Source organism: Macrobrachium rosenbergii, chromosome 26, assembly GCF_040412425.1.
Source record: "Macrobrachium rosenbergii isolate ZJJX-2024 chromosome 26, ASM4041242v1, whole genome shotgun sequence".
NCBI lineage: Eukaryota > Metazoa > Arthropoda > Malacostraca > Decapoda > Palaemonidae > Macrobrachium > Macrobrachium rosenbergii.
Window position 1 is genome coordinate 7,309,396 of NC_089766.1, and position 16,612 is coordinate 7,326,007.

Consider the following 16,612-nt stretch of genomic DNA (forward strand, 5'->3'; position numbering starts at 1 on the left):
ATTTCTTAACTGAAAGCTTCTGAGAATTATACTTTCGTCTGCTTCACAGATTATTGATATGTTTGTTCCGAGTTTATCTTCAGAGGACCTGCACACTGATTTGTGCTTCTCGTAATCAAATTCAAATAGCTTCAGCGTTAAGGTGACGGTTACATCTGACCTCACTGAATGATTTTTGTCGCTTGTGCAAGCTGTTATATTTCAGTGTTCCAGTTGTAGGCTTTTGTTAGGATGGAGGGAGACTGCTTTGTTTCTAAACACTAAGTTGTTATATGTTTCTACAAAGTTGGAGGTTGACTACTTAGATTCTAAACATTGTAAGTTGTTGTAGGTTTCTATAAAATGGGAGGTTGACTGCTTAGCTTCTAAGCTACTGTAAACATGGTAGAGCCGAGGCGTTGTGAAAACCCAACCTAGGTCTGTTTACTAAACACGTAAGATTCATGTAAGACATTGGTCATCTATTCACAGCTATGGCCACCTGTAACAGAGCTGTACTGATGAATAAGAAAAGGAACAGGTGACTGATTTCATTTACAATTCAAAAGAAAATTGATCACCAAAGTTTGAACTCGGCCCGCCAGCAAATCCTTCAAGCACCTCCAAATTCTTTCATACGTAAAATGTTTCTTCCTCATACCATTTCCCAATTATACAGTTCAAGGAACCGCCTGGAAAATAAGGATATAAATCCTTAATTCACGGACAAAGCCATCTTTTAATTCTTCTGACGAAGGGAGTCAACTCGACCAGTTGATTTTCCTTGAGGACTCTGTGGAAGTCAACTCGATCAGTTGACCTTCCGAAAGAAATTTGTGGAAGTCAACTCGACCAGTTGAGCTTCCAAAAGAAATTTGTGGACGTCAAATAATTCTTTCCAAAAAAAAGCGCTGACCTCTGGGCTCCTTGATTTTGTGATTCAGCAAAGGGATATGGTGTGATTTCGCCAAAGTTTTATGAAGCTTCCAAATGAGAAAAATGATGCAATTAGCAGTGTTTTAATTCTGGTGTATATAGCTCTTCATATTTTTCGGTGAAGTTCAGGTAACGCTATATCTCGTTTCACTTTTTTTGAGATACAGGCAAATATTCATGATTTTGTGGAACTGATGTTATATATGTATCTATGTATGAAATAAGATCATTCTATACATAGTGTAAGTTTATTCAAGGAAAACGGTGCATGGATTAATTATTTGTTTTCAGACAGTTGAAGAAGGAAAAAGGCTGCGTGACATACAAGGGCCAAGAGAGAGCTTGTGCTAGAATTCACACATACACACTATGTGGAGGGTGCTTACAGAGTATGAGGTAGATGGTAATTCGTTGAGACAGCGCGCAAGTTTTTTTTTATTGTTTTATGAAACTAAACTTCTGTTCGAATATGAGTGGGAGAAGCTGCAGAGACTGGTAAGAGAGCCTGAAAGTGCCTAACTGCCTATGAGGGACGAAAACTGATTGAGAATGTTCGCAAGAGTAGGGTAATGACGGTTAAATGTGCCCAGAAATCTGAGAGACCAATATCAATATGGAAGGTGGGAGAGTGGAAGCAAGCTGTGTGTATGTGCTCACATGTACATGTAACAGGTTAAGACAGAAAGGCAGTGGGTTCCTTGCAAAAGGTTTGGAGTGATGAGGGGGTCTGAAAAAGCAAAAGTTGAGAAGAGATAAGGAATTGTTGAGCCAGTTCTTCTTTATGAAATGAAGTGTGGAAGTGTGATGCAAATGAGATAAAATCAACGAAGTTGAGATGAATTAAGAGTTGCATAGCACACATATTGTGAGAAGCTCTCTGTACTTCTAAGAAGTAAGGCTTATGGAACAAATTAATACCCCCATAAAGAATATCTTCCTTTGCTAATCATATTATCAGAATATAATCAAAACAGCTAACGGTTTAGTATGAAAGAAGCATGCCTAAGATTATACCATACTAAAAACAAAGCCATAAAAACCAAATTAAAACCCGAGAAGAGGTTTTTATCATTAAATCATCTCGCACCCATCTTGAAACTTGCCATTTCCGCCCTGACGTATTATCGATTTACAATAAGGTGACGCTTTCCACCCACCCGTATGGAAAGCAGTGGGCGTGTCAGCCGTGCGTTATATGTCTTCTCTCACCTTACATCCAAAAACACTTTGGGAAGGATAAAAAGCCTCTCATAAGGCGACAGAGTGACAATGGGAGAAGTTTATGACGAGTTTTGAGGTGGTCGAGGGTCAAGGAGGAAATAAAGAAGAAGAAGGAGGAAGGGGTTGTGGGGTGGGGGGAAGAGAGAGAGAAGTGGAAGTCAATCGAGCTAGAGGTACAAGAAGGATAGAGATACGGAACAAAACCACAACTGGTAAGGAAAGAGAGAGAGAGAGAATAAAGGGAAGAGAGAGAGAGAGATTAAAGGAAAGAGAGAGAGAGAGAGAGAGGTGTGAAGAGGAATGGATACGAAACAAAACCACTGCCGGTAAGGTGCTATGTCCTTTAATCTGTAATTCACCGAGGTACTCTCTCTCTCTCTCTCTCTCTCTCTCTCTCTATAAATAATACATTTTTTTTTTAACATGGCAATCCGATTAGCTTCGAGCCAGGTACACGTTCCAATGCGACCCTTGGGAGACATTTCGACTTTGGGTTGTCTTTTGAGAGAGAGAGAGAGAGAGAGAGGGAAGGAGAGAGAGAGAGAGAGGGAGAATCCTTAGCACCGCAGACTAAAGATTCTTGTCTTTATTTCTCGGTAAATAAAAGGCAATTCTGCCAGTATCTTTGAAATTCTTTTGGCATTCTCTCTCTCTCTCTCTCTCTCTCTTTTAACACCTTTTTATTAGGACTATATCGATGGCAATTAGGAGTGGCATTCTGAACAAAAATGGGAGTTTACTACAGAGAGAGAGAGAATAAAAATATCTCATTATCATTCAATCACGTATTCATTTCGCATTTACCAATACACGTCATACTCCGTGGGCATAATTCTCTCTCTCTCTCTCTCTCTCTCTCTCTCTCTCTCTCTCTCTCTCTCAAGCAATATATCTCACACAGCATCTTTCATCCCCTTCGACGTGGCCTCTTCCTGATCAGAGGCATAAAAAGGACTCCCAGACTACACCTCCCCATTGTTTCTCTCTCTCTCTCTCTCTCTCTCTCTCTCTCTCTCTCTCTCTCTCTCTCTCTCTCTCTCTCTCTCTCTCTCAGTCACCCTATAAAAGAGTTTTCCAAATATACAGAACAAAGGAAGAACAATGGAAGATCACGTCTTGTCCTTTACTGCTCAATATATCTTTTTTTTTTCTTTGTCAAGTGCAAGGACTTCTGGGATGATCAACTAAGGCCTTTATTCCAGTTCTGGAAAGCCTGGAACGCTGAAGGAGGATTACCAATGGGTCCTTCATGTACAAAAGAAAGCGACAGACCTTCTCCTCGAAGGGAGAAAGGATATGAAATCGAGGGAAAATGGAAGCGTGTAGAACATTCCAAAGTTTGGTAGTAGAATGGGAGAAACAAAAAAAATTTTTATCACTTCATTTATTTACTTATCTATTGCTGATTCTTATTAATTAATCCTAAGAAAGGGGCCGTTTTGTGACAACCAAGTTTGTACTATAACATTTATTATTATTATTATTATTATTATTATTATTATTATTATTATTATTATTATTATTATTATTATTATTATTATTAGCTAATCGCAATTTCTCTCTTAAGTCTTCAGCTGTTTCATTCTTCATTATAGATTCCCCTTCACTCTACTTAGTCCAGTGTACTTCCTCTATGGAATAAAGACCTCTCTCTCTCTCTCTCTCTCTCTCTCTCTCTCTCTCTCTCTCTCTCTCTCTCTCTCTCTCAAATCTCGATATTCAAATGCAGCCAACCCTCTCTTGACAACTTTAACTCTTTTTTTTTTTGCTATTCTCCCATTTACACTTTTATTCACCCCCTTGTCCTCTCTCTCCGCTGCCCTTCATTTTATCCTGCCGTTTTCCAACTCCATCCTGTCCCGAGATTGATTCTCTGAGGGCGGGTAATTTGAAACTTTTGTTTTTTTACCCTTTCGATGGGCAATGAAATTGCCTCATTACGCCCTCCAGCGAGGCTGGGATGAGGTAATGTTTTGGACGTCGTCAAAATGAGGGCGAATGGATGTGATGAATACGTCGAAAGAGGCCTTCTGCTCCTCCAATGTTTAATTTTAAAATGACAAGTTGTCATCGAAAGCATCTTATCCAGTATTTGTTGTTTTTTGTTGTCATTGACGTGTTGGAAGAAAATGGGCTTCGTAACATTTGTGACAGAAAACGTATAGCATAAAGTGTTTGGGTAACTATGCTAAATTTGTGGCTTTTTAACTGTTGCTTGACATCATTGCTTTTCGTCTTTAGAATCGACGATTCCCATTTAGTTTTTTCGTCCAGTAATTCATTGTCTAAAGTCCGGTGTTTAACTTAATTGCATTATATTTTGCTTTTTTTTTTTTTGCTGAATAGACAATGACGTGAGATAACCATTGTGTTCCTGAAGGTTTTATTCCATGTATGAACGACATAGGCCTACAATCACAGAAACAGAAAAAAATATACTTCCATGGAAAAAAAATTGCAATATTAAAATGCAAAAACAATTTCCATCTCGATTTCAATGATACTGACCACCGGGAAATCTGAAATATAAGATAATTGAAACCCATGAGCATCAAAGACTCTAGGAAGTATAAACGAATGTGGCATGAAATCAAAATTGCATAAATGAATGCCTCCATACATGTCTGAATTATAGTACATTAACGCCAATCTATAACTACAAAAGAATTTGATACAGACTTTTTAAACACGTTGGGGAATACGGACAAAAAATTACATTTCCAACTCAAGGGACAGTAACATATCAGTGGGGTATTTCAAATAAACTCAGAATGCATAAAACATGCGGAGGGAAGCCGTATGCAAGAATTAAGATGAGCTGTACAGTACGGCGATCTGAATCACAGGATATAAAGGAATGTTCTGGAACATGCACAACAGAGTACGTACAAAGGCAGGAATTAAAAACTCGATTTGAATACTGCATACAAAGGTGGATAAAAGGGGGGGGATTGTTTAAACTAGAAATGTACAGATGATTGGAAAACGACACCAAAAACAATCACAAAAATAAATAAATAACTTTAAGTGTTAATGGCCAAACCTTATACAGCTGTTCCACAGCCCGATCTTAACTTGCTCTTTTTGAAAACACTTTCAAATTCTTTCTGGTTCCTACAGTTACTCTTCACTATCCCCAATCCAATCAGCCCATTATCATCTGCAAATATCAATTATCCCACACTGCATTCATGGCTCACTTCTTCCAACAGCTGTCGACCTAGGCTATCCCTCAACCCTTAACCTAGCCTAACTTTGCAGTATGCTTAGCCAACTGTCTAAAAACTGTATTCACTATCTCTAAAACCTGCAGGATCCACAGCATTAAGAACAATAGACAGTTGCAGTACAATTTATGCCCATTAAAGACGTGCTTTGCTTAATATATACCTGTAAATACTACACTTGAGCAACAGCAAAATGTCTCCTAACGTACGTAACAAAGCCTAAACAAACTGCGTACTCAGTATCTAAGTACTTACTGTATCACTACAAAAGTTATCCATATAAATTGTAAAGCATGATCTGCATGCATGTACACTATAGTTATGTATTTTAAAAAGCAGTGAATATTGACTACATGCAGCAGGCAAAATATATAAACAAAGAGAGTAAACACAGGATGTTACTGAAAAACACCTGCACAGTAAGCTACTGCACTGTAGTAGCCTATAGCCTATCCATATTAAAAAAGATTAAGTACTTAGTTTTTGTCACATGCAAAGCCTTTAGAATCTTACAAGGCGGTGGTAACAGTTGTAATGCGATGGCCCTATACACAACACTTCTGTTGACAACCCGATACGAAAAAATATACAGGATTTAGATTTTTCCAAGCAACTTGCATAATCTGAGGAGCACATATGCATAGAGACTGAAATGGTTTATTTCTCAACTCTCTCTACAGTAAGATTCGTCAACCAATCCCCGTTCCTGGAGCTTTGAGACCGGGCTTCTAAGAGGAGAAAGAGAGAGAGAGAACGTTGGTTAGTCCTTGTATCAATAGTTAGCCTTACACAGTCCCTCAACGGCACATATACTTCCATAGAGTTCCATCTTCATTTAGAGAGGATTTCATAACGTATAAAATCAATTTTAATAATAATAATACCAGAACCTGCCATTACAGTGCGTCAATACGAAGGGCTACCGATGACGTCACTGAAACCTGTCTCAATGAGAAAACTCGCAGGGGAGTCATTTTGATGAGAAGACTCCATTACCGTTGGGAGACTTTTCAATATCCATTCTATCTTCGTTTACATACGGCTTTCCCTTCGCTGGGTGAAGTTGGGAAACAAAGGGACAAGCGAAGGAAAAGAGAGAGAGAGATGGGATAGGGTGAGATAACTGTGTAAATATGGGAATAACTTGAAAGTTAGCGGTAAGGGGAAAGGGTTGTTCTTGCAGTTGAATACGCGGGAGTTGAAAGGGGAGTGAGAGCGAGAGATATATGTGTGAGCTTGCTATTTGTTTGTTCGTGAGAGAGAGAGAGAGAGAATTTTATCCGATTGTAAACATTCATCGTATTACTCAACAGAAAAAGGAGCTTAAATTACTATACAAATATTGTGAGTTTACACAAGTCTCAGAACTGAATTTTGGTTAAGCTTCTTAGAATACCCATAAGGTTTATGCAAGAGCTGATATTGAACTAATTCATGATGATGCTAATGAATGATTAATTTCGGTCCCTTGTTCCAGTAGTAAGCGTCTCGACACTACAGGAATATTTGATTGCCTGGACAAGGAACAGTATAGTCTATCCTTTATAACATGACCTATTTGTAAAATATTTTTCTATATCACCAAACAAAGCTTTTCCTCGTGCGTGTGAAGCAATTACAACATTCAGCACTGCTAAATAGTGTGTGCTTGTCAGCCATATTTAGACCAAACAAGTATTTAAGCAGGGAAACGGGGAAAAAGCTGCTCCACCGATACACTAACAAGCGAACCTTTTAGCAAAAACCTTATTTCACTCACGCCATCGACAACTACAGTTCTGACGTAAACCTCATGACATAACACACACCAGGCCCCTTCAACCTTTTTAAATGAATGAATTATGACCAAAGAACCACCAAAGAAACTTAATATCGTTGAAAAAGCTTCAAAGCTTTTAGGCTTACGCGCCATAGACTTTGGGAGGAAACTTCTCTTATCGGTGTGACGGTTGACAAAATGAGAAATTCAAGATGAATTTTTATCGACTTTTATTAAGTTAAATCGAAGGAAGACCAATATCAGGGTTTTCAGACTACCTCGAGGTATGTTTCAGCAAATAGCTCACTTCAGCTGATCTCTTCTTAACCGAGCTGTTACCCACAGCAACTGAGAATTGGGTTGTTTTAGCCCTTACCGTCTTGCACAACGTAGAAGTAATTGAGAACCATGATATTTTAGGATGGAAGTAAATATACATATCAAGGCTTTGGCTAAATGTGGATCATGAGTTTTTATACGATTCATTAAAAGGAACCTTCAAATAGTAACTTTGCCATACCGCCATTCAATGCTCTAGTTGATCTGAAAATATACCTCCTTGAAAAGGCTATTTAGCCCGTATGATAGACTTTAAAGTCCTGCAGAGGACGAACGTTGGATTACAACCAGCACTAACGGGTTATATTACTTGTATGAACATTCACCACTAACGGGTTATATTACTTGTATGAACATTCACACCACACCAAACTTTCAATTTCAGTTAACTCGGGATAACCAGTTATTTCATACTAGAAAACCTGTACACCGAAATACGGTTTCGAAACACCAAGATTTAGTATTTTGATGTCCAACTTAAAAAAAACCACTACTCGTGCTTAGAAGTTTCTGCCAAACAATATTACAAGGTAACAGACAGCAACTTTACAGGTTCAGTATTTGACAACTTTTATTTCTTGACAGCTTTAATCAAGTGTCTTCAGTTTCACTAAAAGAATTAACTTGGTATAAGCAAAGGAAAGCCTGAAAGGAGTTTTTATTCGTATAATTTACTCAGACAATTTACAGTAGACTAACCTTTTATATAAAGAGTTTCTTCAATGTAGAGTTGAAGTCCGGCAAATGCTAATTAAGTATAATAATCGCCAGTACAACCGCACCACGACCGCTGGATAAGGGTTTAGTCTGATTTCTCTAAATCTTTGACCTTTGTCTTCCCAAGGGACTAGCAGTGCTACTGACAGATGTTGCAGGTTAGACTCTGAACACTGACCTGGAAGATTTTAAACAACGTTAGAAATTATATTTCACAGTTATTCCTTCCTGACAGGAGAAACTATGCTTATTTACATTACTATGTACTAGAGGTTTCAAGCTCTAGAATATTAAATCTAAAAAGCTAGTTTTAATGAATTAAAAGTATCCGATAGTTCTTAAAAATTTTTCGCTAAACTTTGACAGTAGATATTTTAAACAATTTTACTCTAATAACTTTAAATATTTTACCTTTAAGTACAGGAGGCCATTAAGCTCTCAAAAGCTAAGTACAATCTACGAACTCACCATCCTTAAGACTAAGTTTAGTGCAAGCCCCTCCTAACGTATGATAGACCCAAGTCTATCGTACGCTTTCGGAAGTAATCCTCCCCCACCAGGGGCTCCGCCCCTGATGGGAGAGGAAATAGCTTGCAATAGTTTAATTTTAAAAGACAAAACTAAACTAACTCACCTGATTGTTTAGAAGCAAAAATAGTTACCATTAGTCCTAGTTCACATTCATCGCGTGTCCAGTATCTTCAATCGACAAAATCATTACGAAGTCCAGAATATCCTGTTGCAAACCATCTCGTAGTCAGCACTAGATCATTGAAAGTTTATAGCCAGCCTGTTGGAAATATATAAGCGTTAATGTCCAGGCGTAACAAAACCTTAATGCACATAACTCTCGTGCATGGTTTAAAACCATACTAGAAAAAAATTAAGATAACTCTGAAACAGAATCTTTAGTTTAAATATAATTCAATTATGAAATATATAATACACCGCAAAGCAAAGCTTCAATACCCAATATAAAGTAGTAACACCACTTTAACAGTATATATTTAAATCCCAAAAACGGAACAATTACGCTAGCCATTCTAAACCTCAACAGTAATCAAATACGTAATACAACAAACTATAAGACTACGAAAACCTAAAACATAAAAAAAGGGCTACAGCCTACATACCGTGGGTTCCGTTCACACTGGTTCCTTGCAGCCGCCGAAAATATTAAGGAAAGATGGTGTAACAGGTGTCAAGAAAGCGTAGAATCTAGAAACGCCAAGGACATTGTAGACAAAAGACGATTAATTGTTTGCCGTCCTTGGCGCCAAACGATTCTCCCAAGTCAATAATATTTTTAACCTTTTTTTTAAGTATCGTGTTGAAGGATTTTGTGGCCTAAATTTTAAGTAGTTTTCGGTAATTATCTCTTGTTTTATTTCAAATACGGTTTATTCTGTTTTAATGCGTGAATAGGAATTACGAAGTATTATTCTTAAAGAATATTAAGTGTAAAATTTCAGCGTGTAGGTTTGGTGCGTGTGAGCTACTCAACCGTTTTGTTTGATCATATGGGACTAATGTTTATATATATATATATATATATATATATATATATATATATATATATATATATATATATATATATATATATATATATATATATATATATATATATTGAAGTAATTGCCTTCGTTTTACGGGTTTCAGTTTTGTGTTCCTTAAGGGTTGGGATATTTTAAATTACTCTTTTTGTAGTCTGATTCCTGTTGAGTAACTAATAAATGTACACGATGCTCAAATAACCGCATTTCGAAAGTGTTTCCATTTGAAATGTCATTCACGTTATTCCTCAGGGTATTAGTTTTGTTGACATTCAAGCCATTTAAATAATTGTTTAAGGTATGGATTAGTCCATTTCTTATATATTTATATAACTTCCGAAGCGGAGTTGTATTTATGATAACACGTAACTTATACCTTTGCGAATTATTAATAACGTTCTTAAAGTTTTATTGGTGTTCATAGGCTCTAAAAAATTTTAGGCTCTGAAAATTTTAGTCAATATTAGGTGAGGCTCCAGTTTTAAATTTTTGTTATATTTACTGAATCGTGTGGAATTTGTCTTTTTCAACAGGCTGCCGTTGGAAGGAGTTGGTATTCCTCTCTCGTCTCCTTCATGAAGGATTTGCTGTGTTTTTGAAATTCCACAGGGAAGATTCTCTTGGGATATTAAATACTGCGTGTCAACTGAACCGATATTAAAACTCTGGCTGAGGGACTACTTGGTAATGCATTATTGCCTTCATAACTGTCAGGTGAGTTACAGTTTACACAGTTGCGTCTGTCAAATCAAAAGTTGCAAGTTATATCCCCCTTCAGGGATAGGGATACCCTCCGAAATCGTATGATACGGACTTAGGTCCATTATACGTTAGGAGGGGCTTGTATTCTAAACAAAAAAAATTAGTCTTAATGCTAGCTTTAAGTAAAGGAGTCTTGTCCTATTAATCATAGAATTTCTGAAGATTTTTTTATCATAAGTCTGTTTAAGACAGTTACAACTACTACGAGATCTAAATATGATTTAATATTTCAACTTTACTATACCAATCTTGTTACTGCATACTGGGTAGTAGGGTACAGTCAAAGTCTTGTTAAATCGGTGAATGAATTAGATAGCACTGAAGACAAGATGAGAGCCCTTTCTGATGCTATTTATCTCTTTCAGGGGACTCGGAAACTGTTTCTCTGTGGATGGTTTAGGTAAATGCTGCTATCACCAGAGAAATCCTGACTTTTTTTATTATTGAAAATTATTTGTTCAGACATGTTAAACTGTTATCGAAATGTAATTGGTTTAAACAACTCTTTTTGACTTTTTATAAACCACATTAATCGACCAAGAAAATGGTGCTGTAGGACCAAATGTTTCACCAGGGTGGGGGGTTGGGTTTAGGGGCGTCCGTGCCCCTCATGCAGTGCACTGTAGGTCTTAATCCTTCCAGTTGCACTATGAAATAATTGTTAGGAGAGGTTGGATAGCAAGATAATATGAAAGGAATGAAAGGGGTCGCAGCTAGGGGCCGAATGCACGCTGCAAAGAACCTTAAGTAATGCCTACAGTGCACCGCGTGAGGTTCAATGACGGCACTAACCCCCTAAGGGATAAAGGTTGCGAAGGTTAGAACTTCGTATAGAGAATTTTACCCTTGCATAGTTCTGATGAAATTGAAGTTTGCCTACGCGTAAGAGAACGGTGGTATTTGTAACTTGTCCTAACCAGATGCAATTAGTAATTTGAAGTCTAGTTCTTCCACTAATTAATGCTTAATTCGCTGGATTTACGTAACTTTATTTTGAAAACTGCGCACCTAAAATAGAAGTGCTGTGCAGTCTACATAAGGTTCTGTTGTGTGTGTGATAAGGAGGAGTTATTAGCTGAAAACACTTACGGAAGCAGTAGTTATGGAATAAGGTCATATGAGCAGTTAAGGCTTAAAAAAGGTTGTCCAGAGATCTTGACTAAAACTCCTATAATGATTAGAGATACAAAATCATATCGAGTGTAATATGCAGCAGAGTTGGGTAATTAATTAATTTTTTTTAATACGAGACATTTATATTTCATAAGTTAAAAGCTTAATTTGATTTAAAAGCTGGAAGTCCAAGTCTTGCTTCTCAAGAATGAGCTTCCCGTAAGGGTGTAGTTCCGTCAGTGCACCTCGTGTGCTGCACTGTAGGCATTACTTAAGGTTCTTTGCGGCGTGCCTTCGGCCCCTAGCTGCGACCCCTTTCGTTTCTTTTACTGTACCTCCTTTCATATTCTCTTTCTTCCATCTTACTCTCCACCCTCCCCTAACAATTGATTCATAGTGCAACTGCTTTGAGGTTTTCCTCCTGTTACACCTTTCAAACCTTTTACTCTCAATTTCCGTTTCGGAGCTGAATAACCTCATAGGCCCCAGTGCTTGGACTTCGGCCTAAATTCTATATTCAATTCAAATTCTTTCATGTGCGCATTTTCATATCCAAGAATATTATTTCTGTGGCATGACTAGAAGAACCTTCATCTCCCACCTGAGAGGTCCTGGGATCGATATCGATGTGAGGTAGAAATTTGAATTTATGAAGTGATGCAAGAAATTTCGACTGAAAAGCTGTAAATATGGTCTGATTTGAAAGGGATGGGGCTAATCCTACAATAGTGTATTTAGCAAGCATACGCTTAATGAGAATGAAATTCTATTAATAAAAAATTTATTTATGACTGTTAGAAAATTGCATTTAGTTTCATTGCATATATATATATATATATATATATATATATATATATATATATATATATATATTAGCTAATAGGTAAGATGGATGGAAGAAGAATGGGGGCAGTTAGCTAGAAAAAAGGTTTTCGTTTACTTGCGATAATTATAAAACCGCTCCAAAGACCATGAATTCGACAGCCTGTTTTATTGAAGTAACGGTTTTTAACGACCGTCGGTCTGTTACTATTTTCTGCCAGAGATTTTCCGAGTTGTTGGTTTGTAATGAAAAACGAAGCTTCACTTGTGGGAATGTGTACCATTTTATTTCCGGAAGTTGTAGTTCACAAGATGTTTTTTTTTTCTTTTTAGTTTTCTGTAAAAGAAAGCTATTATAGAGGTGGCTTTGTCTGTCCGTCCGCACTTTTTCTGTCCGCTCTCAGATCTTAAAAACTACTGAGGCTAGAGGGCTGCAAATTGGTACGTTTGTCATCCACCCTCCAATCATCAAACATACCAAATTGCAGTCCTCTAGCTTATAGTTTTTGTTTTATACAAGGTTAAAGTTAGCCATGATCGTATTTCTGGCAGCGCTATACGTACCAACAACACAGGCCACCACCGGATCGTGGCTGAATTTCATGGGCCGCGGCTGAGAGTTTCATGGGCCGTAGCTGAGTTTCATATAGCATTATACGCCGTACAGAAAACTCGATTGCGCCGGATAAACTTCGGCCCATTTTTCACTTTTTGAATTTTAGACTTTTCTGTTAAGGATGAGAGTCGCAGTGTACTATAGACTTTAGTCTTTAATCTTCGATAAGAGTGTTCAAAGAAAGTCTCTAGATGTTGTTGATAACTTGACCTAAAAGTCCAGAGGTAGAATTCTGACCTGGAAATTGTTTATTCAGGAATCGTTGGCATAGCTGGCTTTTTTTTTTACCTCTGCAAATTGAACTTTTTTATTTTTAAGCGTCAGGGTACACCTCAAAGATACTACCACACCTATCAGTTGGCAGTTGCCAAACCTCTCTCTCTCTCTCTCTCTCTCTCTCTCTCTCTCTCTCTCTCTCTCTCTCTCTCTGACGCATACTTAAATACATACCTACATACTTACACATACATATGTATGTTTGCATGTGCGTATCTATGCATAACAAAGCTATGAAATATTTATTAAAGATGTCTTCCAGAAATATCCAAAGACCAAGATACAAATAACTAAAGGTACCTCAGAGCAAAGTCCCAATTTTTGGACAAATTTCTTGCAAACTCTTTATTATCAGATAGAAATCGATCATAATACGAAAGATTACAAATTTCCAAGACACAAAATCGATACCTGAATGATACCAAGTCACTGAACATCGTCTGAAACTGGTGAATGTATGATAATAAGTTATCCGGCGTCACAATAGCGAGGGTCATTGGCAAGATGAAAGGACTTCGACTGACAGGTATGAATCGTATTTTCTCACCTGCTTCCATTTTCCCTACCTGAGAGAGACTCCTCCAAGAAACTCCTCAGTCAAGATGACAGGAAGACAATAGGTGAGGAGGTTGATGAGTTCTCGGAAAAGGTCAAGGTCAGGTCTTGGTGTCAAGGGAGGGAATGAGGTAAGGAGGAGGAGGACAAGATAATCAAGTAAAAAATGCGCCCAAGTTTCTTTGGGGCAATCGAGTTTTCTTTACAGCCGCTACAGTGTATAATCAAGGCCACCGAAAACAGATCTATCTTTCGATGGCCTCCGTATAATGCTGTATGAGCCGCGGCCCATGAAACTTTAACCACGGCCTTGTGGTGGCCTATCCTATATCGTTGCCAGAAGCACGATTATGGCTAACTTTAACCTTAAATGAAATAAAAACTACTGAGGCTAGAGGGCTGCAATTTGGTATGTTTGATGATTGGAGGGTGGATGCTCAACATACCAATTTGCAGCCCTCTAGCCTCAGTAGTTGTTAAGGTCTGAGGGTGGACGGACAGACAAAGGCGGCGCAATAGTTTTCTTTTACAGAAAACTAAAAAGGAGAAGAAGTAGGTTGACGGAAGAGAGACGGAAATTTGATGACCGAGGAATGAAATATGCAAAGTTAACAAGTTATCTCTCTCTCTCTCTCTCTCTCTCTCTCTCTCTCTCTCTCTCTCTCTCTCTAGCCCGGAGGTCTGGTGTCTGTGCGTACGATGTAATTAGCGCCTATAAGGACTGAAATCCCTGATAATAATGGCGTTCCCAGGAATATTAATTAGCTTCTAATTAGATAGTCAAGTGAAGAATTTGGCCTACGTGATTAATATCGCTTTGGTTTGCAAATTAACTCCGGCGGAAGTGGGGAAGTACACAATATGGCGGAAGTGAGATGTATGGGAAACAAGATTAACCGCGGAGCTTCACAGTGTTGTATTTCAGTTAGTTAAGAGAAAGTGGTTTATTGATGTAATAGTTCCTGGAGTCTTGGAGAAGATATATATGTATGTATGTACACATATATATATATATATATGTATATATATATGTGTGTATATATATTTTATATGTATGTATATATATATATATATATATATATATATATATATATATATATATATATATATACATATATATATTTGTATGTATATATATGGAGAGAGAGAGAGAGAGAGAGAGAGAGTCAGTGCAAACGTACAAACTCTCTCTCTCACACAAACAACCACAACTCACTATATAGTCTAACGTTTTAATAATCATTAAGGTTCTTGTCTCTAGAAGTGAAAAGGGCGGGGGTGGTGGGAAGCGGGCCATACCCTAAACCATTCCCCCCTTCCAGCAGCAACTGGGAAAATCCTCCCTTCCCCCCTCCCCACCCCCCAAAACTCCCACCTCCAGAGCCCTCAGAGGGGCATTAGCATACATATTGCCCCCTCGGCGGAGACCACTCTGGGAGATATGAAATCGAAGTAGGTGAAATGTCTGTAGCAGGAGAGTAGGATGCAGGGGAAGAGGTCCTGTCAGATCTCACAGATAAAGGAAAAAGAATCCTACGGGATGAGGATCAAAGGCTTGAGCCTCCTACGGTGAGGTGACGCTGGAGATGAAAGTCAGTAACTCAACTGTGGGAGCTTAGGCCTAGTGAGAGGAGATTATTATCATTGTTATATTTATTATATTTTACTTCTCTGATCCGCCGTAGCGGAGGTATTGCCGTCGTTGTGCATCGTGTTGTGCACTGTAGACATTATTTAGTGCTACTTTGGCTTGTTATCTACGGCGTCACCTACTCCGAGGTGCTAGTACTAAACGTGGCGGAAGCTCCTTGGGATGCCGTGTTCAGTACCAGCCCCTCGGTGATCTAAGTATTATATACACCCATTTCTATATTGTGTGGTCGACAAACTATATTAATATACGATATCTTCGTGCGGCCGTATACTTTACATATACTAGGCCATATGGTGCTTAGTACCAGGATAATACTGCTTAGTACTAGCCAAAGTAGCATCCATTACTCGAGATTCTTTGCAGCGTGCCTTCGGACCCTAGCTACAACCCCTGTCATTCCTTTTGCTGTACCTCCGTCTATATTCTCTTTCCTCCATCTTACTTTCCTCAACCCTCGCCTAACAATTGATTCATTGTGCAACTGCGAAGCTTTCTTCCTGTCACACCTTTCAGACCTTTTTGCTGTCATTTTCCGCTTCAGCGCTGGATGACCTCATAGGTCCCAGAGCTTGGCCTTTGGCCTAAATTCTATGTTCTATTCTAACTCGGACTCACAGTGAGAACAGGCTTCAATGGACTCTCTTTATTTAAGGTAGTTACCTCCCATAGGCTCATCCACACTCCCGCAACGCCCCCCCCCCCCGTAGCTTCCATATACATATATCCCCCAGATGGCTCTTTCTTCCTTTATTATCTCAGACATTAGAGGAATGGCGGGGGGGAGGGGGGGGGGAAATTGCTCTGGAAAACAAAGGGAGAAATTAGTGTTTTTGTTACATAAATCCCGGTCTTTTAACCTTCAACGGTCAGCCTCTTCATTATCGTTTGTGTGTGCGTGTGTGTATGTGTGTGTGTTTGTGTGTGTTTGTGTATTTGTGTGTGTTTGTGTATTTGTGTGTGTGTATGTGGAAAACGCTACAATGTGTTTTGGCTGTGTTGGAGGCAAACAGATTAATAAGTGTTTTTTTTCTTGATGTAACCTTACAATACTGTACATTATATATACATACATACATATATATA

General features: G+C 38.3%; 1 long non-coding RNA gene across 1 annotated transcript; it reads right to left on the reverse strand.

Moving 5' to 3' along the window:
* Positions 1-8,104: 8,104 nt before the first annotated feature.
* Positions 8,105-9,426, reverse strand: LOC136852727 (uncharacterized). Its single transcript, XR_010857221.1, has 3 exons — positions 9,312-9,426; positions 8,813-8,968; positions 8,105-8,356 (listed from the first exon to the last, which is right to left on the reverse strand). It is a non-coding gene; the product is annotated as an uncharacterized lncRNA (long non-coding RNA).
* Positions 9,427-16,612: the final 7,186 nt, after the last annotated feature.